The sequence below is a fragment of the Panthera pardus genome, unplaced genomic scaffold (assembly GCF_024362965.1).
Source record: "Panthera pardus isolate Hobbes unplaced genomic scaffold, ASM2436296v1 HiC_scaffold_8, whole genome shotgun sequence".
In the NCBI taxonomy this organism is placed as follows: domain Eukaryota; kingdom Metazoa; phylum Chordata; class Mammalia; order Carnivora; family Felidae; genus Panthera; species Panthera pardus.
This window is the reverse complement of record NW_026527013.1, coordinates 74,799,237-74,823,836: the sequence shown is the minus strand read 5'-3', so window position 1 is coordinate 74,823,836 and position 24,600 is coordinate 74,799,237. Positions and strand designations below refer to the sequence as shown.

Genomic DNA, 24,600 nt, shown 5'->3' with positions numbered 1-24,600 from the left:
CAAAAAACAGAAAATGACAGCCATCACAGATTTGAAATAGACTCAAAACACATTATTCTTAAGAGATGGCTTCCTCCATGATCGTCAATAACTACAACTGTAGGTAAAGGTTAAGATCTTAATGTTTTGGGGTGCCCCAGTGGCTCAGTCAGTTGAGTGTCCAACTCTTGATCTCGGCTCAGGTCATGATCTCACAGTTTGCAAGTTCAAGCCCCGCAATGGGCTCTGCACTGAAGCACAGAGCATGCTTGGGATTCTGTCTCGCCTTCTCTACCCCTCACCTGCTTGTGCTCTCTAGCTCTCAAAAAAATTAATTAAAATTAAAAAAAAAAAAATAGAGCTTCAGGTTTCCATTTTTCCAATTGGGTACATCAACTGTTACAACTTCACAAGTAGAATACATTCAAAAGTTGAGGACAGCAGTATACATACTTACCGTCGACAGTAATCAACCTTGGCATATTAAATATAAAACTATCTACCCAGGGACACCTGGGGGGCTCAGACAGTTAAGCGTCCAACTCTTGGTTTCAGCTCAGGTCATGATCTTGTGATTTTGTGACTTTGAGCCTTGCATAGGGCTCTGAGCTGACAGTGCTGAACCTGCTTGGGATTCTCTCTCCCCTCACTCCCTGCCCTTTCCCCACTCACACGGTCTCTCTCTCTCTCAAAATAAATACCTAAACTTAAAAAAAAAAAAAAAAAAAAAAATGGGCGCCTGGATGGCTCAGTCGGTTAAGTGTCCGACTTTGGCTCAGGTCATGATCTCGCAGTCCGTGGGTTCGAGCCCCGCGTCAGGCTCTGTGCTGACAGCTCAGAGCCTGGAGCCTGTTTTGGATTCTGTGTCTCCCTCTCTCTGACCCTCCCCCGTTCATGCTCTGTCTCTCTCTGTCTCAAAAATAAATAAAAGCAAATAAATAAATAAATACAAAAACTGTACATCCATATATGCCAATAAAAGATGTGTGGGCAAAATACTGGTCACTTTGACATCATGGACAAAAAACACAGCAGTGAGACAGGAATACAATAAACCTCTAAAGATGTGGATTTTGTTTTTCAAGACCATAAATACTTTTGCTGGATTTGAGAATATCTCATTTTAGTTAGAAAAATATAATTACAAAAAAAAAAAAATCAAAGAAAGGAAATTGGAAATTTTATGTACAAAATGTATTCATACATCAAAAAATATTTTAATTATAAAAACTGATAACCCATGATCATTTGTTTATGTTAGAAAATGTACCATTTACTTTCATCTAAATAAACCTAATGCATTAAAAATTTTTTTTAAATGTGTTAAAAATTTCTTAGTTGTTTTGTATGTATTATTACTCACTTTCTATGTTCAACCTAACTATTGATACAACAACAAAAGATATCCTTAATCCTCACAGTTATGGAACAAAGTTAAGAATCTATGTGGCCTATAATGGTTCTGAATTAAATCAAGGAGAATTATGAAAAATTATTATGAGGACTCAGGAAAAGATGTTATTTTACTGTATCAACATGTAATGACAAACTATAAAATGTGCATGTACCAATAAGTGTGACAGGATAAAGCTGGCCAAAACAGAAGCTCATGAAAACAACCTACTCACTGACATTCCTTTCAAAAGTAGTGTAATTGTATAGTCCTCACTTTCCCACTAACATTCAGATAGCTTCAGGCACACCAATGCTCCCACCTCTAAGCCTCTAGAAAAGCTGAATGAAATACATAGCACGAGTCTAAGGCATCAATTAAAGGGCTGCTGAAGCAACCTGAACTAGAAGGGCCAAGATTCCAAGATGGTGGAGAAACCACAGAACGGTGAGCTAGCAATCTCCAGCCATTTACTGATTCTGGGTATAGGACAAGAGGCTGAGAACCCAAGCTCTGCCTCGGAAGATGGCCACCGCTGAGGGTAGGAAAAGCCGCAAATCTTCTGGCACTTGTAGGACTCAAGTAACAAAACAGGAAACTTGAGGGGCTAAGATCCCAATGGAGGAGAGGGGCAGAGAAGTAAGCCTGTTACACAGCCAATTTTCCCCATGAGACAATTGCCAATTTCCAAAGCTACATGGGGCATGAGGTTAAAAAGCTAAACACAAAGCCTCAAAAATACAAAACAGCTGCCTTGATGTGCTTAGAAGATAAGAATTAGAGTCCAGGAATTACCAACAAATGAGGTCCTGATGAACACTACACGTTACTTGGATCCCCAGGTACCCAGGGGACATGAAAAAGTAGCTTACCCAAACTTCAGTGTGTCTCTGACTCAGTTCAACCCCTGACTGGATTAAGGTATGTAACCCCCAACCTATCTGTCCAGTAAAGGACAAGGGGACTCCTGGGAAAAAGAAAACTTCTCTTTGGAGTATAAAAGTACTGGGGCCTCTACCATTTTCACTCACAATAATGAGAATAGCAAAATCAATTAAAAAAAAAAATGACAAGGTATGCCACAAGATAGGACCCAGTGACTAAAACTCAAAGAGGAGAAAAGACCATAAAAGTAGACCCACAGGTGACCTGGAATCATCAAAAAGGGCTTTACTGTAACTATGATTAGTATGGTCAATAAAAGAAGATGGAGAAGACAGATGAAAGAGATATAAATTTTCAACAGGGAATTATAATCTGTAAAAAAGAATCAAGTAGAAATTTTAAAACTGAAACTAAGAATGCAACAGATGGCTTACCAGAAGGTTAGCAAAGCTAAGGAAAGGCTTAATGAAGTGTAAAACAGGTCAAATAGATCTCCAAAGGGAAGCCAGAGTAGAAAAATGGATGAAAAATACAGAAAAAGGATAGGAGATATGTGGAGCACAGTGAAAAGGGCTAACACTTTTAATTACAGTCCCAGAAGAATAAGGAAAATGAGCCAGGGGTTGGGGGAGAACAGGAGAGAACTGAGAATTTCCTGAAACTGACAGACATCAACCCACAAATTCAAGAAGTTCTGTAATCCCAAGCAAGATAAATATGAAGAAAATCACACCTAGGCACGTCCTAGTAAAAAGAAAAAGTAAGTAAAAGGAAAATGATTGTGGTGGGCCTGTTGAAGATTATGACGCACCAGGCAGAGGTGCAAACTCAAATGGCAAGAGTGGTCTTTACCTCTAGGTCACAGAAGCACATCGTCACCGGGGGAAAGGGTGACATTCATATAACAGAACGTCATATAACAGACTTAACATCAGATATCTCACTTAACACTCAAGAGTTAAGAATAATTATTCCATTCCATTTTACAGATTTTCAGCATAAAATTATGATCATAAATTTTAATTTCATCAAGGCACATACGCAGAGCCAAAATTCAGAGTTATGAATGCCCTAAAGTCAATGACTTGTATAGTACACTACCTAATCTCCTATCAAATGCTACAAATCATAACAGAAGCCTCCACAACCCCTATGCCTACAAATAACTATGAACTATGTGATCAACAGGAAACGTTTAAAAGTGTTTAGTAGCTGCATTAGTCCTCTATTGCTGCCTAACACATTATGCAAAAATGTACTGATTTAAGACACATTATTATTATTATATATGTATATATATATAATATATATAATATTATTATTATTTAAGACACATTTAATACACATTATTTTAACTATTTAAATATTAATTTAGGGGCTCCTGGGTGGCTCAGTTGGTTGAGCATCCAACTCTTGATTTCAGCTCAAGTCATGGTCCTGGGGTCATGGGATCGAGCCCAGCATTGGGCTCTGTGCTGAGCACAGAGCCTACTTGGGATTCTCTCCCTCCCTTCCTTCCTTCCTCTCCGTGTCTGTCTGTCCGTCTGTCTGTCTCTCTCTCTCTCTCTCTCTCTCCCCCCCCCACCCCTTCACATGCTCGCTCTCAAAATTAAAAAATTTTTTAAATATTTAATATTTCTGTGGGTAAGCAATACAGGACTGGCTTAGCTGGGTGGTTCAGACTTAAGGTCTCTCGTGGGGTCGCAGGCAAGATGTCAGCTGAGGCTGCAATCATCTGAAGGCAGGACTGGGGTTAGAGCATCTGCTTCCACAATGGCTCACTCAGTTGTCAAGTCGATGCTGGTTGCTGGCAGGAGGCTTTGGTTCCTCATTTCATGGACCTCTCCTTAATGCTGCCTGAGTGTCCTCAGGACATGGAAAGGGACTTCTCCCACAGTGAGTGATCCAAGAGAAAGCAGTTATATATGACCTAGCCTAAGAGGCACACTCCTGCAATATTCCATTTATCATACAGGTCAGCCACAATTCAGTTTTGGGGGGGAGGTCACAAGGGCAGGAATAACAGGTGAGGATCATCAGGGGGCTATTGTGCAGGCTAGCTACAGAAGTAATGACATTTTAAAAGCAAAAAATCTGGTTTAAGAAAAAAAAAAAATCAGTATTCCATGTCTCTGATGAGCTATCAAATATTCTTCCCCAAGTATATACAAGCTATTAGTTATTTAGTAAGTGTGAAAAATCAAAGATGATGTACCCACTACTAACTTTGTAAGAATAACTTTAAGAATAGTGACAAAAGGAAGTATAATACATATGGTTATCTAAAAGATCCATACTTCTTTAAAAAGGTAACTGACAGGGAATGCCTAGATGGTTAATTCAATTGAGCATCTGTCTCCTGATTGCAGCTTGGGTCATGATCTCAGGGTTGTGGGACTGTGCCTTGCATCAGGCTCTGCACTAAATATGGAGCCTACTTAAGATTCTCTGTCTCCCCCCACCACTCTCCCCCTCCCTCCCTCCACCCTTCTCCCCCACTTGCATGCTCTAAAAAGTAAAAATAAAAAGATAACTGATGAAAGTCAACCCAAGGAGCTGTCGTATGTTAGAAGTGACCTGTTGTTAAAATAACAAATTAACCAAGTCTAAGAAAACCTATAAAAAGGAAAATTACAAAAAGCACCAAAAGAAAGATTTCTACTTATGTACCTACAGGCAAGAAACAGAAATCCTTACAAAGTTAACATTAAATGTGGCAAAGATGATGTGTGCCTTCTGGAGGAAATGTGTTAAATACAAATTGAACCCTGAATGCTAGTCTTTATAATAAGATGCCACATGTTGCTGAAGTCTGGACATCAAATGTGCATCCAATGTGAAAAGTTAATTCTAGCCTCTTCACTATTTTGCATAAAAGCAGTCATCCACGGGCCATTAGATAAAGTTACTGTAAATAAGGTTTGCCTGTCTTATTTATAAGTGAAAACTAAATAATTTCTCTCACATAAATATACAAAAATAAATACTTTCACAACACAGCTCACTGAAGCATTCGTGCTAGGCTTCAAAAACCATAAATAAAATGAAAACTCCAATATTAGGCACTTGATGTAGCACTGCACGCTTTCTGACAGGTATCTTTTATGTTAAAAATTCACCTCTAGCCTGCTTTTTAACTTGTTTTTTTTTTCTGCATGCCGTAAACAAAGAAAATGGAAAGTGACTCAAAAATACAATTCACGGAGGTTATTCTGCTGCAGACTATAGATCACATTTTAAATATATGTATTTTTTTTTAAATCAAGCAGATTTAATATAGTGTCACCTTTAAAAATTTTTAAGAGGAAAAAAAAAAAAGACTTTTGTGCAGTTTTAATTTCCATGGAAAACAACCCAGTGCTAATAAAAGGCAAATCAATAATTTTTGTTAAATTTTAATAATCTTGCAAACCTACAAATAAAACCATCAACAGTCGAGTGGAGATGACAGTTAAGTGCGTTTCTATGACAACCTAGTGGAATAGTATAAGTCCTGGCTTGCAGCAAAGCGAAGATATGAAAAGAGTGACATTTACCCATACAAGAAAAATTTGCAGCTTTCCTTTCACAAGAATCAATTCCTCAGCTAACACGGATTTTCACTAAGTGTATAGCACTTTTAATTAAAAGTCCTTTAAACCACCCTATAGGATTCTAAAACAGTATCTGAAAAACAAATTTCATATCATAATCCTATCATATCCCAATCTGATATCCCAATCATATCACTCCTACGGAGTTGAAACTTAAAAGCAAAAGAATGGCTTTTGCGGATAACCAATTAAGGCAATTAAAGATTTCCACCTGAGAAACTATTTGGGCATTTGTTCCTAACACTGTAGGGTAAATCTTCACAGCAGAAATCCTGTCACCTAACTTAGATGTGTATAGGCACAAGAAATACTGCACTTTTCACCTGATAACTTAAAATTCATGTACAAGAAAAGCTTTTTTGGTGTTTAGAACCAATTTTTCATCCTGTTTTAACTTTATCCAGGTCCTTCGCACATGGGTGTATTTTATATACCACTGCCCAGAGGACCAAGAATTTTACTTTGAAAAAATGTGCGTCACATGTATTCAGGCAGCAAACAAAGATCGCTGTATTTTTTATTGTTATTATTAATACAGAGCTTAAAATGTTATTTCTGGATACTATCTCTTTATGAAAATGCAGTGGGATTTTTTTTGTTCTGTCCCCCCCGCCCCCGAAATAAAATACTAGACATGCTGAAAGGGACAGGGGAGATATAACACCCAAGTTAAGCTAGTGGAAAATGCCAGCAGGTGAGCACTCCCTGACAAATCACAACCTCACTCTACAGAGATGGGCTTTGTCCCAGCCAGCTTCATCTAGGATAAAGACCTCAGCTGAACATTCAGGGAAGGGAGTGTGACAGGGCGCCTGGGTGGCTCAGTCGGTTGAGCGTCTGACTTCAGCTCAGGCCATGATCTCGCAGTTTGTGGGTTCAAGCCCCGCGTCAGGCTCTGTGCTGGCAGCTCAGAGCCTGGATCCCGCTTTGAATTCCATGTCTCCCTTTCTCTCTATTCCTCCCCCACTCACACTCTGTCTTACTCTCTCTCAAAAATAAAAAATTTAAAAAAAATTAAAAAAAAAAAAAAAGAAAGTGTGATAAGATGAACTGTTTACTTGGCCTCATGTCACCACTGCATCTGACAAGGGGCAAATCTTTTTAGGAAATAATCAATCAATGCTTTAAAGCTAGATACAATAAGGACACTGCCATCATCAAAAAAAAAATGCAGTTTGAACTTCTGCAGTAAAAAATCAAGTGTTAATAAAAAGCAAATGAATAATCATGGGTATGAAGGTATAAAAGAAAACCTAGAACATTCTCTCTAGAATTCTAATTAGCTTGAGGGGAACTGAAATATTCAAAACTGGTACTCACCCTTGTATGTTTGAAATCTATGTAATTGATATTGTAAAATAGGTTTTAAAAAGCTATTGAAATCTAGTACCAGGACATTTGAATTTTAGAAAATCTATATTTTAAAAAATGTTCTTTCTTTACAAGTAATTCACTTTGAAAGAAGTCCCATGGTCTATTAAAATCTCTGTAATCACTACTTAATAGAGAAGGGAGAGGGAAAAGAGAAAAATAAAACAATTGTGCCAAATACAAATGAAAATTTTTAAGCATAATTCAAACTATACTTTAAGTCAATCAAAAGAAATAATTTAAGTTTCAAAAACATGAATTTTTTTAAAAGATAATTTATTTTGAAAGCGTGAGCAAGCAGGGGAGGGGCAGAGAGAGAGGGCGAGACAGAATCCCAAGCAGGCTCTGCCCAACGTGGGGCTGGAACCCACAAACTGTGAGATCATGACCTGGGCTGAAATCAAGAATCAGATGTTTCACTGATTGAGCCACCCCGGCACGCCATAACTAACAAATTTTTAAGAAACAGACCTATTCACTACAATACCGTATTGTCAACAAAGTCAAGAACTATACATTATTGTGTAAATACATCTATTTGAAACTATAACATTATCAGTAAACATATATGCATATACATGCACATTACAGGACATCTCCAAATACCTCATGCCAATCTTGAACTTTTCCTGAAAGAACATATCTATGATGAGAAAAAACTACGTAAAATCCCTGAACATAAGATTCACAATTAACCAAGGACTAATGATTCCAATTAGCTTTGTTTTGCCTACCATCCCCTGCCCACCAAATGAAGGCTACTACCTTAAAAGGTCAAGTGCAACTATTAATTATTGGAGGCTACACAGTTCTATTACAAAATACAATTTTCTTTAGATAAAAAGATGACTGGAAAAAAGATGGCTTTATATATCCTTAAATGTCAAAACGTATCAAGAAAACTACCTAAACAAGCTGAAAAAGTAACTTCTGGTTTCCATTAATAACCCTAGGTATTATAGCTGCCTCAATGACCAAACTTTTTAGGAAAGTGACATGGAGATAATGGAATTCATCTACAATAAAACAACTGTGGTCAATGCTCCCAGGATGCCTTTCCATCAGACTGGTGACAGATAAGCAATTACATTCTTATATGAATGCAAATAATGTTGTTAAGTTTTGACTTCCAAGCAATATTGCTATTACTGAAAATATATGAACCAAAGAAAGTAGCTGAAATTAGAGCTGATAGATGTAATCTAGATGACATGGGTCTACTTTTTCATACAGATAGTTAATTCACAATGAGTCTATACATATCCATATATTTTTAAAAGCATAAAATACATATGGTTAAATAAGAGGTTCTTAAACCAAGGGTAATTTTATTCCCCCAAGACATTTATTTGACAATGTCTGGGGACATTTTTGTTGTCACGACTGAGTGGGAGGAGAAAGACTGCTAGCATCTAGTGGGGAGAGGCCAGAGAGGATGCTAACCGTCCTACAATGCACAGGACAATCTCCAGAACAAAATGTTATCCGGCCCCAAATGCCAACAGCGTCAAGACTGAGAAACTCTGGGTTAAATACATTTCGTAAGATTAAATGCTATAAAGGCACTAAAATCATTTTTCAAAGACTATTTAATAACAAGGGAAGTGTTCTCAAAATGTCCTATTAATTGAAAAAGTAGATCATAAAATGTGCGTTGCATGACCCCAATTCTTTTTAACATTATTTATTTTGAAGGTGGGGGGGCAGAGAAAGAAGAGCGAGAATCCCAAGAAGGTTCTGTGCTGATAGTGCAGAGCCTGACGTGGGGCTGAATCTCATGAATGATGAGATCACAACCTGAGCCAAAATCAAGAGTTAGATGCTTAACTGACTGACAGCCACCCGGGCGTCCCTGCGTGATCCAAATTTTATTGGAGAAGCTTATGGGGGGGGGGGGGGGGAGTCAGAAGAATAAGCACCAAAATAGTAACCTTTCTAAGCTTCAGTTTTTTTCATCTGTAGAATGGGGGAATGATAGCAGGACCCCCATCACAGGGTTGATGTGACCACTAAAGACAATAGCAAATAATCACTATTGCGAGCTATTGCCCATATTTTCTATATTTTCTGTTATTATAGAAATAAATGCTATTTTTAAAGTCATTGTTCAACATCCTCTTCAAAACTTGATGTCTACTGAACTCAGATCCTTATCTCTCAAAGCTGCTTTCCTTACCGCAACACGGAGTACGAAGGTGAGAAAAAGTTGAGCCTCTAATAATTGAAGAGCTCTACTTAAGATTCACAAGATATGCAGTCTTCATAAACCCTGGTCTCTCCTTTGCCCTGTAGCATCAGAATTGCATGTTCAATTCAAGGAGGAAAAAAAATAAGGTGAAGGTTCCCGTGCCCTAAGCCATATACCATAAACAGGATCAACTCCCATCATTTATTTTATATTGGGAAAGTGATAAGAATATATAGAGGAGGGGGGGAATGAAAAAAGCAAGTAAGCTTTTCATTTCCTTCCACCAATATGGAATAACCTCACCAATCTTCAAGGTATGCCATTCAGGTGGACAATTTCCGTCCCGAAAGCCAACATAACCCTCTTTTCCTTTCTTCCCAATATCCCTTGGTGATCACAAGATCCTGAGAAGCAGGGTTTATGCCTTTTCACTGTTCTGAACGTCACCTAACAAAACTGTGGGTACCTAATAAAGACCAGCGAAAACAAAAGTATGCGGTACCAGCAGACCGAGTTCAGTAGAAGCTTTTCTACGACCTTCTCATTTAGATTTCCGCACAGGAAAATCCAAATCATAAGCTATCAGTCAAAAGGAACTACACAGATCATCTAAACTATGTGTTCTGCAGACACGGGGGGAGGGATGGAATGGAGGGAGGCTGGGAAGTGGAAGCTTCCCAGAGGGAAGCTAGTGGCTATTCGGTTAGTGGTAGAAATTAGAATTACAGAGAAATTCACAGAAATGAAGCTCTATCATCTTCTAACTGCAACAGCAGACAGAAACCTTGCCAGCTAAAACAATGTTCATGAAAAATCTACATTTATAAGGCACGAGTTTCCTGTTATATGGGAAAGGAAAATGCTACAATTCCCGAGACTATTTTATGTTTTAGAGGAGATTAAATACCTCCCAAACATCTTTCAATTGCACACTCCATATTTGATGCAGAGAAGCACCCTGCCGGCCCCCTCGACCAGAGTCTGACAGCTTCTCAAAAATTTCAATGAAGAAACAGATTTAAAAACCTACACTAGCAATAACAATTAAGACGAAGTATTACCAGAATCAAGGAGAAACTGATACAAATGCTGAAAATGAACGGTGAGTTTATGACACACCTTGATGTGTTCCATGAAAACATAATCTGAACAAAAGTAGAAAGATGTTTAGCTTTCCCACCATCCTCCATGCCCATGACCTCGAGCCTGACCCACTCCACCAGAAAGAGGACCGCCCACCCCTTAGCGGCTGTTTTCTCCAGGAGGCGGCATCTATGTGCAACCTCTGCCCGCTGTTTCTCCATGCCTGCACTTCCAGCCCTGGCCACCATCAGTCTACCTCTTTCTCCTACCAGCAGAGACCAAAAGCCCCTAACACATGGCAGGGCATTATGGACAGTCTGGGAGCCCCAGCCATAAGCACTGCAGGACCAGGAGAACGCTGGAAGCAGGGAGGGGGGCACTGCAGGGAACCAGAGAACACTCAAGAAAGGTAAAGTTAAGAATGCATTAGTCAACTAGAAAACTGAATCTTAAGTCCAAGGGCTGGCGCTTTTTAAACACAAACAGAATAAACGGAAAATAAAAGTCATCTCAGTACTACCTGCAGAAGGGTATCTGGCCTAGAATGTTAAGCATGTTCTATTGAAAACTCTCACTCAAGCAGAAAATGCCTAAGTTATGGGGCGCCTGGGTGGCTCAGTCGGTTGAGTGTCTGACTCTTGATTTCAGCGCATGATCTCCCAGTATGTGAGTTCGAGTCCCGCCTGGGGCTCTGTGCTGATAGCACAGAGCCTGCTTGGAACCCTATCTCTGCCCCTCCCTTACTCACACTCTCTTCCCACCCCCACCCTCAAAAATAAAGGCAAAAAAGGTAAGTGCCTAAGTTATTTAAACTGTCCCATAACAGGGAAATAAAAACTTCCCAATTCATTCTGAAAAGGCGGCATAACCTGATACCAAAACTCCCAAAGAGTACATCACAGGGAAAAAAGCAGAGTTCAGTCATCTCATGGGAGAATTTAAGTGTAAAAATTCCAAACAGGAGTTCACAAATTAAACCCAGCAAATACATTAATAGAATACTTTTAAGATCAAATATCACAGAAACACAAAGACTGAATATTAAGAAATCTGATTTCATTATTTAATAGACCGAAGGAAAAAAAAAACTGTAGCACCACACTGACAGACACTGAAATAGCATTTACAAAGTTCCACACTCATTTCTGATTCTTTGAGAGAAAAAAAAGAAAAGCTTTCAGTAAATAAAAAGGTTTCTTTCAAGAGCTGAGAACAACCATTTGAAATCAAAGCCAACATGACACTTCACTTAACAATGAAAAGAAGCAACAGGACTCACTGATGTCTATTAATCACTATTTTTCAAAGCTGATCTAGAACTTTCAGTCAAGGTCAAAGACAAGAAAATGAAAAACAAATACATCATTGTTGGATGATCTCACAGAGGATACGACTGTATGGAAAGAACAAAACTCTCAAGGCTTGTGATAATTTTGTATCAACCTGATTGGGCCATGAAATGCCCAGATATTTGGTCCATCATTATTCTGGGTGTTTCTGTGAGGAAGATTTTTGGGATGAGATTAACATTTAAAAAAGTTTTTAATGTTTATTTTTTATTTAATGTTTTATTTATTTTTGACAGAGAGGGGGGAAAGAGGGGCAGAGAGCGGGAGACACAGAATCCGAAGCAGGCTCTAGGCTCTGAGCTGTCAGCACAGAGCACGACGCGGGGCTCGAGCTCACAGACCGCAAGACCATGACCTGAGCCGAAGTCTGACGCTTAACTGACTGAGCCACCCAGGTGCCCCGGATGAGATTAACATTTAAACTGGTAGACTAATTTAAAGCAGATTGTGCTTTCCAGTGTGTGTGGGCCTCATCCAATCAGTTGAAGGCCTGAACAGAACAAAAAGGCTGATATAAGTACGGCTACTCCAGCTTTCTTTGACTTCCACTGGCATGACAGATGGTTCTCCATCTCCTCACTTTCAATCTGCAGGTGTCCTTAGATCTAAAATGAGTCTCTTGTAGGCAGCAGATAGATGGATCTTATCTATCAATACATTCTAACAACCTACGTATTTCCATTGGAGCACTTAGTCTTTACCTTCAGAGTGATTACTGAAATATATGAGTTTAGTGCCATTGTATTATCTGCAGATTTGTTGTTTGTGGTGATGTTCTCTGGTCCTTTGTACTCTTTGCCACTTTGGTCTTCCCTCACCCTCCACTCAGAGAATCCTCCTCAAAATTTCCTGCAGGCCACAGTAACTTCTTACTAGACACGTCTCCAGAGGCAAGGGAAATGAAAGCAGAAATGGACTATTGGGACCTCATCAAGGTAAAAAGCTTCTGCACAGTGAAGGAAACAACAAAACTGAAAGGCAACCGACGGAATGGGAAAAGATATTTGCAAATGACAGATCAGATAAAGGGTTAGTATCCAAAATCTATAAAGAACGTATCAAACTCAACACCCAAAAAACAAATACACCAGTGAAGAAATGGGAAAAAGACATGAGTAGACACTTCTCCAAAGACATCCAGATGGCCAACCAACACATGAAAAAATGCTCCACATCACTCATCATCAGGGAAATACAAATCAAAACCACAATGAGATACCACCTCACACCTGTCAGAATGGCTAAAGTGAACAACTCAGGCAACAACAGATGTTGGCGAGGATACGGAGAAAGAGGAACACTTTAGCACCACCGGTGGGAATGCAAACTGGTGCAGCCCCTCTGGAAAACAGTATGGAGGTTCCTCATAAAGTTAAAAATAGAACTACCCTAAGACCCAGCAATTGCACTACTAGGTATTTATTCAAAGGATACAAAAATGCTGTTTCGAAGGGGCACACGCACCCCAATGTTCATCGCAGTGCTATCGACAATAGCCAAAGTATGGAAAGAGCCCAAATGTCCATTGACTGACGAACAGAAAGAGGATGTGGTGTATGTATACACAATGGAGTATTAGTCGATGTTCAAAACGAATGAAATCTTGCCATCTGCCACAACGTGGATGGGACTAGAGTGTATTATGCTAAGCGAAATTAGTCAGAGAAAGACAAGTATGATTTCACTCCTATGCGGAATTTAAGAAACACAACAGATGAACATATGGGAAGGGAAGGAAAAATAAGATATAAACAGAGAGGGAGGCAAATCATAAGAGAATCTTGAATACCGTGAACAAACTGAGGGTTGCTGGAGGGGAGGTGGGTGGGAGGATGGGCTAAACGGGTGATGGGCATGAAGGAGGGCACCTGTGGGGATGCGCACTGGCTGTTATATGTAAGAGAGGAATCACTGCGTTCTACTTCTGAAACCAAAATTGCACTGTATGTTAACTAACTTGAATTTAAGTAAATAAATTTTTAAAAATTAAAAAAATTAAAAAAGGCCAACCTTCTCAAGTAGCTCTCAAAGTTCTTTCTACCTAACCGCCTTCAAACTGGGCAGCTTTTTTTTTTTTCCTGTATTCGAATTTGAACTGAAACACTGGCTCTTTCTTGGCATTGAGCCTGTGAAACCACTGGCTCTCCTGGATCTCTGGCTCGCTGCTCACCCTGCAGACTTGGGGATTTGCCAGCTCCATAATCCCATGAGCAAGTTCCTTATAACAAATCTCTTTCTCTCTTTCAGATCCCTCTGATCTCTCTCAGATGTTCTCTCTCTCTCTCTCTCTGATCCTATTCATTCTGTTTCTCTACAAAACCCTAAGACACAGCTCCTGCCAAGACAGACAGCTTACCGGGAATGCTGACCTCTTCCCTCCAAACCAGCCCTGAAGACACTATAAAAGGAAAGAGGGATTCCAGAACCTAACATCCCAAGTGAGAAACTCTGGAGGCAATCGAAATCATCCAGAAGGGGGAGTTGTTGAGACCCAGCGTTCACCTCTCCCCAAGGTGGCTTCTGAGGTTTTGTTAACCACCCCCATTCACTAGAGAAATGGGCAGCAACAGCTCCACCCTGGCCTGGGTGCATTCACTCCTGGTCTTCTATCCCTCCCCCTACCGAGTGGAGATTAACTCCCCCAGCGCTGCTGCCTCCAGCAGATCTGCCTAAAGGGCACTTTACCAGGACTCAGAAGACTTGGGGCACAAATTCTCACACTGAAACATACTTTCCAAGGAAATATTCAAATACAAAAAAAATCTAGGGGATGCTGGAAGAGATATGAAAGATAATAACAAGAAATAAAAAAAAAAAATCCTGGTAAAGTTTACTAATGCCATTAAAAAATTTAAAAAAAGGATGGGCACCTGGGTGGCTCAGTCCATTATGCATCCGACTCTTGATTTTGGCTCAGGTCATGATCTTAGGGTTCTTGAGTGTGAGCCCTGAGCCGGGCTCTGTGCTGACAGTACAAAGCTTGCTTGGGATTCTCTGTCTCCCTCTCTCTCTTGCCCCTCCCTTGCTCTCCCTCTCTCTCCCTCTCAAAAATAAAACATTTAAAAAATAAAAAACAATTTTAAAAAGGATGGGAGAAGGGAGAGAAAAATTATCTAAACCTAATTACCTCTTTTTACTTGTTTTATAGTATTTCAAAAAATGAACATACATTACTTCTGATTTTGCCACATCGTTGAAACAATGTCTTCAAACACATTATTAGAAAAGGAAGGGGAAAGCTACGGTCTCTACAGGTACTGGAAGCCTGTACACACCAGAAGCAGCTAATCCATTCGAGGGTGGAGGAAGGTAAGTATCCTCCAGACTCAGAAGGTACTTTAATGCCAAAAAAGTGAAGGAAACCACTCCACACCATTTACACAGGATTCTATTCAGGGTAACTTACTAATAGGGACAATCAGGCGGGCGGGCGGGCAGACAGACGATCCAGAGCACCAAGTAGCTGTTCTCCTTCCTCCTTCCCCCTTCCCCCACCCCACACCCTCCACCACACATTCTCCACAAACCCTGGACCTCAACCCACAGATTTTATAGAGCTAGGGGCAGGGTAGTGAGATCACTGGGTAGTTATCTACAGTGGCGCCACCTGTCCACCTGAGGGTCCGTAGCAATCGAAAGTGATGCCACCTGTGTCTGAGGGGGGCTGGAGTAGTTATCTAAAGTGGCACCACCTGTGCACCTGAGGGTCTGTATTCTACAGTGGTGCCACCTGTGTGCCTAGGGGTCTGTAGTAGTTACCTAAAGTGGCAACAGAGGAGCCAACAAGATGGCGTCAGCGTTATCAGCACTCCTACACCATCACAGGCCAAATATGTCAAAAGCGCCCAGTGACAGATGGAAATGATGACAAAAGACTGAAACCTCAAGCTTTATCAAAGGTTTCCCCACTCTCATCCCTTCGGATACTATTTTGAGAGATTTATTTCATTCACTGAGATCTTTGGAGAAGACAATCATATTCTCAAAGAAAGAATTATGTTAACATGGACGCCTGTGAATCTGTATACTTAAAAATGGCTGCACTAACTATGTGGATGGAACTGAAGGGTATTATGCTAAGTGAAATTAGTCAGAGAAAGACAAAAATCATATGACTTCACTCATATGAGGACTTTAAGAGACAAAACAGATGAACATAAGGGAAGGGAAACAAAAATAATATAAAAACAGGGAGGGGGACAAAACAAAAGAGACTCACAAATATGGAGAACAAACTGAGGGTTGCTGGAGGGGTTGTGGGAGGGGGGATGGGCTAAATGGGTGAGGGGTATTAAGGAATCTAGTCCTGAAATCATTGCTTCACTATATACGAACTAATTTGGATGTAAATTTTAAAAAATAAAAAATAAAGTTAAAGTATAAAAAAAAACTTCATTAAAACTGAAGGAGGGGCGCCTGGGTGGCGCAGTCGGTTAAGCGTCCGACTTCAGCCAGGTCACGATCTCACGGTCCGTGAGTTCGAGCCCCGCGTCAGGCTCTGGGCTGATGGCTCAGAGCCTGGAGCCTGTTTCCGATTCTGTGTCTCCCTCTCTCTCTGCCCCTCTCCCGTTCATGCTCTGTCTCTCTCTGTCCCAAAAATAAATAAAAAAAAAAAAAAAAAAAAACGTTGAAAAAAAAAAATAAATAAATAAAACTGAAGGAGCTCATGGGTAAAAAGAAACCTACGGTTTTTAGAAATTAGATTTGTTATGGCACTTCCATAAAAGTCTTCTGAGAAAGGAATACTTTCAAGTCCTGACAGGGTAGAATCAGGCCCTAATTGTCAAATGTGATTATTATTTAAACAACATTCTTGGGTATCAGAAAAGAGACACATACATTTTTATAAATACAGCTCCTGACAGTATCAGCAATTTCATTGCGACTATTTTCTGTGCTAAAGGCAAAGTGCTAAGTGAGTAAGATCATCCAATCACATTATTCACTGTGTTTGTTTCCTATGGATGCTGTAACAAATTATCACACTCAGTGGCTTGGAACAACACACTTGTCGACTCACACTCCAATACAGCTACCACTGGGCGAAAATCAAGATGCCGGAAGGGCTGTATCCTCTGGAGGCTCTAGGAAAGAATCTGTTTCCTTATCCTTTCTAGCTTCTAGAGGCCACCTGCATTCCTTGGCTGTGGGGCCCCCTCCTTCCCGCACCTGCAAAGCCAGGAAAGTCCTTCCCACATCATATCACTCCAGCCCCCTCTACCTCTCACCTGCTTGTAGAGACTCTTGTGACTATACTGGTCCCACTTGGATCATCCAGAACAATCTCCCTATTTTACAGTCAGCTCAGGTTCCATTTGCAACCTTAATTCCTCTTGCCATGTAACATATTCACAGATTCCAGCAATCAGGACATAGGCATCTCTGGGGGACCATTATTCTGCCTACCATTATTCTGTCTATTACTGAGAGGATAAAAATGATAGTGGGCCCTGGAGCTGGATGCCCCAAGCCAAACCAGAAGCTAAAAGTTCTTACTTGCTTATCCCTAAATTAAATCATGATCCTTCTGAGGACACAGCATGGGCTAAAACCATTCTCAGCCTGAGTCAGGAGGTCCTCGGTATATCTGTTTTCGACCAAAGATCTCTCAAAGCTCTGGTTTCACGATCTCCAAAAAAAGAACATAATGCCAGTTTCTTATAATTGTTGGAGTCATGTAATCAATTCATCTATTCATTCGCAAGCAGCTCTGCTAATGAGACCCTAGTGGCAGGGGCCCTGCCCTCATGACAGTACCGGGCCCAGAGGTGGATGAAAGTAACAAAGCAGCAGCAGCAGCATGCTTAATGCACACCTTCCCATGACAGGCAAAGCACGAAATACATATCAGCTCCATTAACAGTCACACAACAAACACGTCCCTTATGAGCATTCTAGATGTCACCATTTTGTGACACACAGTACAAGAACTTAGAAAAGCATCAAAGACATTGCCCAAGCCAATCTCTCTTGAGCCCATTCCACTGCCATGAGTCACCATGACTGCTTCTATACGGATGGCCAATGGCCTCACCTTGGCAGATTCAAGGGTGAATCCCTAGAGCCCCTCTTACTAATCTTCTCCATGGCCACTTGGCACAGTTGGCCATGCTTTTTCCCGCAATGCGTTCCTCCCTCAACTCCTCGAACACCACTCTCATTTGGCTTTCTTCCTACCTCACTGGCTACTCCTTCTCAGTGTCCTTTGCGGACTTCCCTTCATCTAGCAGGTCTCAAAAATGTGGTAGTACCCCTCAGGTCCAAGCATCAGGCTTCTCATTCACCCAACCTCAGGCCCTAAATGATCTCATCCAGTTTCATGGCATTAAACACCACCTAAATGCTGACTCAGAACTTCTCATCTCCAGCCCAGACCTGCACTAGTCTTCTTTATCTCACTACGTACTTGACGTTTCCACTTGGAAATGACATCTCCAGCTTAAAACAGCCAAAATGGAACTTCTGATCTACCCCACCACCAACACCTGACCCTACCTCAGTTGACAGCTCCACCTTTCTGGTTGTTCACCCTTGATTCCACTCTTTCACTTACACCCCCATGTCCTAGTCAAGACATCTATTGGCTCTACTTCAAAAAAGACCCCAAGTCCTTCACCACCTCTAGCTAGAGCTCTGCCAAAGCCTCCTATGTGGTCTTGTAGCAAGCCGCCTACTTGTTGTCCCAAGACTTTTTTCAAACAGCATCCAGGGTGCTCTCGTGAAAACAATACCCTCCGATGGCTTCCCATCTTGCAGTAAAAACCAAAGTCCATCAGTTGGTTTATAGCCTCTCTGTTCTGGCCACTCACTCCTTCACTTCCTAACACTCAGTTCCAGCCCCAATAGCAACCTCAAAGACGTCTAGTGCAACCCTGCTTGAAAGTACTGTCTGCTCTTCCTTTTCCCTACAACAACTTTCTCCCATATATTTACTCAAATGTCATCTTATTAGAGAGGCCCTCCCTGACCACCCAGGGCAAAACAGCACCACAGTCCCTTAATTCAATGTTATTTTCATCCACAACTTTTGCTACCACCTAATACGTAAGTTTTGGTTTACTGTCTGCCTCCTTCATCAAATATTGGGGTATCCTAGAACCCAGAAAACAAAAGTACTCCATAAATATCTGCCAAATACATAAAATGATCAATCAGTCCATCTTGGACTGACTAATTTTTCTCCTGTTCAAGGATATATCATACCAGAGTCGTGTTCATCTTTTAAACCCTAACAAATGGTAGAAATACAGGTTCACAAATCTGTATTTGCATCCAGAAAGTTTCTACTAAGTTTCCAAAAATATAATTTTTATAATATATGCTTCAAAGGGAATGTTTATCCATGCCTGAGTGATGCAATAATCAGTAGAACCTGTTAATATTAATAGCTCATTAAATGAAAGAGCAAATTTTTGATCCAAAGGCTATTTGGAAGGATATATTATAACCCCATGCTCCATTTTTCTCAGCAATCAATCTCATAACAAGGTACATTACCATTTTAGTTACTAGTTGCTCTAAATTTGTTTATTAAAATTAATACATGTAAAGAATCAATTTGAGTTTCAATAAATGATTCACCATGTTCTACCCACCAGGTAAGATAAATAAATTATTTTTGTGTGATGCATTTTCTGATTAAAAAAAAGCTATCTCCTGATTTCTCACAATGACTGGTTTTCATTTTAACAAAATGAAAAGAACAATCCTTGTCGCGGATGCATCTGGAAGTTGCCTTTTATTTTAATATTAATTTCTCATTCAACATAGATTGCATTCTAGGTTTATTTTAAATAGGTTCGGTTATTTGTCAGTCCACCTGGTTTATTAAAATTAATATATCTAACATATTCAAAGCAATCTGATTGGGACATTTGCGAGGAACTAAGCCAGATGTGAATGGGTCTCTATTCAGGAGGCATGTTTATTAATAATGGTAGCAAAAATCAAGACAGCGGTGACACTAATTAGCTCTCTGTTATTACATGCCGGGCCTAGGCCAGGGGTAATGTAATTTACATGCAATCTTCACTTCAAAGGAACTTACTACAGGCACTGAGTCGTGTTCCCAAATAACAAAAGGTCACCAGAACCCTCACCTGGTACAAAGCAGACTGACTACTGCTCCCACAGGTGTTCTCTTCCCTTGCCACTCCTCTTTAGCCTGATGCTGTTTCCCTTGTTATTCCTCTCTTCGCTGTGCAAGTTTCATCTTGAAATGTTAGGCTAACATTTTGATGCTCTTGCTGCGAAGTCCTTTGTATGGCATGCTAAACTCTTTGCAGATAAGGTGGAATACACTTCTAATTAAACGATACCCTAGGAACCTATACTCAGAGGAAGCCATGTCTAAGAAAATACATCTCTGCCCAGAGCAGAGCTGCCTCAGGTTTCAGCTCTGTGACCAAAGCACTCCATGGCACATCATTTCTGGTCCATTAACAGGCAAGACCCTACGGAAGATGAGGACATTTCTGAGTTGTTGATGCCACAACTTCCTCTCCCTGCACCACTGGTTCTACTCAGAAGCAAATCCATGTTGTGTTAAGCTGTTAAAATTATGGAACTGATTGTTACTGTAGCATAGCCAACCTCTCCTGCCTACTATAGTACCTGATAGAATTATGGATCATATTGGAGGGAATACTCCATGCAGAGCACTCAGCACGATACACGGTACATAAGGAAAGGGACTTGAAGAAGTTGAAATAATTGATGCCTCTTCAGGATTTACAGAGTTTTATTAAAATGCATATTGTAAGAATGAAATGAATCAGATGTTAGAATTCTCTAGCAAGGATTTAAAATTTTTTTTTAATGTTTATTTTTGAGAGAGGGAGAGAAAGAGAGAGAAAGTGCAACCAAGGGAGGGGCAGACAAAGGGAGACACAGAATCCAAAGCAGGCTCCAGGCTCTGAGCTGTTAGCCTGGAGCCTGACACAGGGCTTGAACCCACGAAGTGAGAGATCATGACCTGAGCCGAAGTTGGAGGCTCAACTGACTGTGCTACCCATGTGCCCCTCTGGCAAGGATTTCAAAGCAACCATCATCATCGCTTCTCAGCCTTTTGGCTAAGATCAAGTGTAAAGCATCCATCACTGGGGCACCTGGGTAGCTCAGTCGGTTACGCATCCAACTCTTGATTTCAGCTCAGGTCATGATCTTGTGGTTTATGGGATCAAACTCGGCATCAGGCTCCATACTGATAGAACAGAGCCTGCTTGGGATTCTCTCTCTCCCTATCTCTCTGCCTCTCCCCTGCTCATGCTCTCTCTCTCTTAAAAATAAACATTAAAAAAAAGATATTTAAAGCAACCATCGTAAAAGTGCTTCAATAAGCAAGCAATTATAAATTCTCTTGAAACCAATGAAGTAATATATCAGCAAAGAAATGGAAGTTAAAAAAAAAAAAAAGACATGGAAACTTTAGTGCTGAAAAATAAAATAACCAAAGGAAATAACTCAGTGGATGGGCTAACAGTAGAGTGGAGACGACAGAGAACATAACCAATGAACCTGAGAACAGATCAACAGCATTTACCAATCTGAACAAGAGAAAGAAAACTGAGTGAAAAAACATGACCAGAGTCTCAGGGACCTGTGGGACAATAACAAAAGGGCTAACATTCAAATTACTCAAGTCCCAGAAGAGAGAGTGAATTTGAAAAAGTAGTCAAAGAATAATGGCTGAAGACTTTCCAAATTTGGTCTAGGACATAACCTTACAGATTCAAGAAGCTGAGCAAACTCCAGTTAAGACAAATCAAAGAAAGCCACACCAAGAGACATCATAATTAAGCTTCTGGAAACTAAGGCAAAAAAAAAAAAAAAAAAATCTTGAAGGGAGCCTGGGAAACAGGCCACATTACTTATAGAGAAGCATCAATGACAGCACATCTGTCATTTGAAATGACAGAGGCCAGAAGGGAGTGCAGAGCAGTTTTCAAGAAAAGAATTGTTGACCACAAATGTTTTGGTGAATATCTGGTGATACTTGGTGAAAATATCCCTCATAAATGAAAGCCTAAAGAATGGCTAAAGAAGTTTTCTAAATAGGAAGAAACAGAAGATAGAAGATAACACAAAGCTTAGGACTTTCTTTTTTTAATGTTTATTTATTTTTGAGGGAGTGAGCACAACCAGGGCTGGGGCAGAGAGAGGGAGACACAGATTCCAAAGCTCTGAGTTGTCAGCACTGAGCCTGACACGGGGCTCAAACCCACAAACCGTGAGAGCATTCCCTGAACTGAAGTCCGACACTTAAGTCACTGAGCGACTCGGCGCCCTGGAGGCTTAGAACTTTAAAATGAACACAGGAATGGGTAAAAATTGGGGTAAATTATCCTTCTTGTTATGAGTTTTTAAGATATAGTTGAAGAAAAAGTTTAATAACAACTCTCTGACATGGGTGCTCAATGAATGTAAATATTTAAGACAACTGTGTTTAAAAAGTGGGAACAGGAGACAGACGTAAATGGAAGTAAGGTTTTCATACTTGACCAGTAGTGGTAAAATATCAAGGACACCAGTAGCCGGATACGTTATATATGCATATTTTAATACCTAGAGCAACATTAAGAAAACCATACAAAGTAATACACTCAAAAAAAAAGAACTATGGATACGTTTTAAGAATATTTAAAAAAGAGTTTCAATTAACTCACAGGGAAGAAACGAGAAACAAGAGAAATGAAAAGCAGAGGAACCAGAAAGTAAAAGATGGCAGACGTAAGCCCCAAAATATCAATAATTACCTTAAATGTGAATGACCAAACCATGCCAATTCAAAGACAAATTGGCAGAGTGGAAAAAAGTCAATCTGGAAACATTACACACTGTGTGGTTCAATTCATATAATGTGCTTGAAATGACAAAACTACGGAGAGAGAGAAGGGCTGGCGCTGGGGAGGGAGCGGGCGTGATTATATAAGCGAACCTTGTGGTGAACTGCTCTTGCATCTTCACTGCAGAGGTGATCACCTGACTTTTCACATGTGACAGAAGTGCACACAAGTGGGCCCCGGGGTGGCTCAGTCGGTTAAGCATGCGACTCTTGATTTCAGCTCAGGTCATGATCTCCCGGTTCGTGGGATCGAGCCCTGTGTCAGGCTCTGCACAGACAGCATGGAGCCTGCTTGGGATTCTCTCTCCCTCTCCCTCTCTCTGCCCCACCCCTGCTTGCACTCCCTCTCAAATATGTAAAAAAATATCAAAAAAAAGAAGCGCATAGAACACATGTATGCACACATGCACAAACAATCGCATGTAAAACTCATGAAATCGGAATCAAGTCCCTGTATTGTTATCAATATTGATTTCCTGCTTGTGATGTTGCACCAAAGTTATGCGAGATGTTATATACATTATATACAGAATCTCTCTATTATTTCTTCTATCCGCATGTGACTCCACATTTATCTCAAAATTAAAACTTAAAAAAAATCTTCAGATATGAGTGAAAACATAGGATATGTGTCTTCCTCTGACTTATTTCACTTAGCATAATACACTCCACTTCCATCCACGTTTTGCAAATAGCAAGGCTTCATTCTTTTTCATTGTCAAGTAGTATTCCGTTGTATATATACAACCACATCTTCTTTGTCAGTTCTTCACTTGATGGACAAGAGCCCACTATATACACTGTTACGTTAGCTAACTTGACAATAAATTACATTTAAAAAATCTTCAGGAAAAAATGTACACTAGAGTTAAGAACAATTTTTGCCTTACGTAATCTTGGATGAAATAAAGACAGCAAGAAACAAACCAAACCTTTTCTCCTAACTCCCTAGTTTGAGTTTGAGGTAAGAAAGGGAGGACAATGCAGTTTCATTTTGAGTCCCATTGCTATGCAACCCAAAAGTTCTGTAACATCGACACATAACACAGTAAGATTATGTGCAGAGATTAATATGTTTTGTTAAAAAAAAAATAATTATACTGTTTTGCTAAGTATGTAAGTAATGCCTATTTGCAAAACTTTAGAAAATTAAGGCAAATAATGATAGTAAATAAAAGAAGAATCAGTAAAAGAAGAATAGTAAAATAAGATCCAATGACAACATGGTCTTGTGATCTTTTTTTCTATGCTTACATGGATTTTGGAGGGTGGAGAAAAACTGGATTATACTCTAAATCAGGAATCAGTAAACTACAACCAGCCCATCTAGCCAGATGCCTGTTTTGGTACAGATTTCGAGCAAGTTTTTACATATTTATATGGTTACATACTACATAATATCCTCAGTACTGCCTCTTTGTCTGCAAAGCTTTAAGTATTTACTATCTAGACATTTACAGAAAAAGCTTGCCAGCCTCTGCTCTAAATGACATTTTTGTAAAAAGCTCTTACCAATTATAAAGATAATACAATTCCTTTCTGGATATTTAGCCTGTTTCTAAATTTTTATATTATAAACAAAGTTGCAATGAACACTCTTGTAGCTAAATGTCTGCACACAAAGATGGATGTACTTTTCAAAGGAGACAAACTTATACCTAACATTTACTTTATAAATATTTTATAAATGTTTATGTTATTATTTTCTAAATAGGTAACATTATTTATTTTGGTAACATTATTTATTTTATGGCAAAACAGGAATTTATTATAATTATTAACGTTATATATAAATTAACAAGACAATTCTCTATTCCCCAGAAAAGAAGCAAAGTTCCAAGATTCTGAAACTGGTATTTTTTCCTACTAGGTGAACAAGCCAAAATCTGTAACATCACCCAAAATATCATTTTATA

At 39.8% G+C, this 24,600-nt stretch overlaps 1 protein-coding gene across 1 annotated transcript in view; it reads right to left on the bottom strand.

Moving 5' to 3' along the window:
- Window positions 1–24,600, bottom strand: part of VPS41 (VPS41 subunit of HOPS complex) — a 186,385-nt gene that overhangs the window by 145,265 nt on the left and 16,520 nt on the right. The gene's annotated exons all lie outside the window — the stretch shown is intronic.